The following is a 2,654-nucleotide window of genomic DNA, read 5'->3' as shown; positions in this document are numbered from 1 at the left end:
ATTGTTGGCTTTGGTCTTTTCGTGGGATTTGAATATCAAAATTCTACTATTGTCATTTTGCTCTATTCTGTACACACTACTTCTATTGCATGTCTGGGAGAGATCTCTGTTGCTACCTCAGGTATTTCTTCCTTTTTCCTCAGTAAAGGGTTTTTTGGGGAGATTTTCCTCATCTGAATTGAAGGTCTAAGGATAGAGGGTGTCATATGCTGCAAAGCCCTTTGAGGTAAACTGGTGATTTTGACTAAATGTGAAACTATCACAAAACTGCCCTTGTAATTTAAGCACATTTTGAAATCCATGATTTACTTAATTCCAATCCTTTACTACTGTAATATCCCTAATATTCCTCATTTTTGATTGGTTAATGCAGAACTAAGTGGTCTTATGTGCTAAAAATACTATAATCCTGATACTTTAATCACTTTAGATGTCAAAACCCTGCTTGCACAAACAAGGCAAAAAGGAAGTAGAGGTGTCCCTACATCTTTGCATGAAATACAGAAAAAAGAGTTGCTCTGACATATTTGATCAAAACCACAGATGAGTGGAGGGGAAATTATTGATTTCTTTCCTTCACTTCAGCCATCATATTTTGCCACTAGGCCCCGTATACCCGACCACCTGTTTCCAAGCTGAAATACATACTGCTGTGAGCTGCACTCGACCCACAGCTCTGATGGATTTATTATTATCAAACTGTAGATTCTTCCTTTCTCTGACATGTCAGAGCCAGTGAACTCACCATGAACTCCTAGAGGAGAAGCGAAGGTGCCATGTGGATGTTGATGTATTCCGTGTGTGAATGCATGTAGGATGGCGTGGTAACAGTAAAGCTTGTATTTTATTTTATTCAGTGCATGTGTGCGTGTGTGTGAGAGACAGGCAGGAAATACAAAATAAAACTGTGAAACCTTTTATTCTTATATGAACTGTTTATAATTTAATAGATAACAGGACCTGGCAGAGAGAGAGGGAGAGAGACAGAGACAGAGACAGACAGACAGGTGCACAGCAACAGCAGTAGCAACAACTACACTAATAGTAATGACTGATGATGATGAACATGAAGAAGATGAGAAGCCCATTCATATCTGACACCAAAGACCGTCTTTAGACAGAGACAGAAGTGACGCTGTCACCCTAATACACTGCCACCTGTTATCACGTGACTGAAGTTCCACACTTGGGTCACATGATGAGCCAGTTTCATTCTCTGATGAAGACCATGATGTGCAGTTTAAAAGCTACTGTGTGTTTATTCATTTGTATTCATTTGATTTTGTCGTTGTTTGGTTTTTGTTTCTCCTTCATATGTCTACTTTATGATATTCATACATGATGCCATACGAGAAAATGTATGAACTGAATGGCAAAATAAAAAGTACAAATAATAAGTAATAAATATATAGGGCTTAACGTTTGGGTTACATAGGGTGTGTTATTCAGAAAAGGCATACTGTTGTCTATCTTCCCTTGTGTGTTCAGTCTATGTGTGTGTATAACTTTGCTCTCCCTTGTGCTGTAGGTATGGAGGTTTTTATGTGGCAGGCTGGTCTGTCTAGACGTGAAGGACGCCTTCTGTAGCAGCCTGCTCATCTACAACTTCAGAATCTTTGAGAGGAGGTTCGGCACCAGGAAGTTTGCTGTAAGTACCAAAACCACTGAAAGATGAATACATAGATGGAAACACAGAGTACAAATTGAATACACTTGCGGATATTCGTGTCTGAACTAGATTGCTTCAGAACCTAGAATAGATGGATTTAATGTGATGAAGTGCCATTTCACACTGTGTCACGTTCTGTGGCACCAGATTTGCTTGTGGGTTATTTCTTCTCCAGTTACTTTCATAAACAAAAGCAAAATGCTCAGAGCTTTAAGTATGATCGTCAATGACAAGCAATAGTAGCTTCACTTGTGTAGCAACTTCATCTTTTAGGGAAGAGGTCACACGACTTCCTCATCCGGCTCGAAACAGTTCTCACTAACCTGCTCCGTGACTAACATCTGATCTAACTCGTGAACTCTGTGCAAATGTTAGGTATTGTTCTAATCATCATATATGGGGCTTTTTTTTTTAATTGCAGTCCTTCCTGTTGGGTACTTGGTGTCTCTCTGCACTGATGGACTTCCTGCTGGCTCAGGCTTTCCAGTTTCTGTTTGACTATGAGGTGGAGGACCTGCCTGCAGGACTGTGAGTGGTTTGGTGACTGGAGTAGCAACAGTTTACACTAAGCTACAAAGATGCATGTCCTGCGTCTCTGAAAAAACAACAGCTTTACGGCCACTGAGGTTCCTGCAATTAAAATCTGAATAGCCTCGTATTTAGTGAGGTTTATGATGTGGTAAAGCAATGTTCAAAGCATGTGTCAGTTGAGTGGAAAATCTTCATTTTTCACCTCCACATATCACCATGTAAGCCTTTTTTTTTATGTCTTAATCCCCTCCGTGAATTATATTTGGGTATACGGTATTTAGATGGTGATGGACTGTGACAGCAGTATACAGTCCACCTCCGCCTTGCCAAACTTAGTGAAATTATTATTATTCATAGAGAGTAGGATTCTTCTTTTCTGGTTTGCCTGAAATATTACTAATACTGTGCTGCATTAATGTCTAGTGAATATCTGTTTCAGTAATTTGTATTAAGC

Source organism: Morone saxatilis, unplaced genomic scaffold (genome assembly GCF_004916995.1).
Source record: "Morone saxatilis isolate NCDOM2014 unplaced genomic scaffold, NCSU_SB_2.0 Contig14, whole genome shotgun sequence".
Taxonomy (NCBI): Eukaryota; Metazoa; Chordata; class Actinopteri; family Moronidae; genus Morone; species Morone saxatilis.
This window is presented reverse-complemented; position numbering follows the sequence as displayed.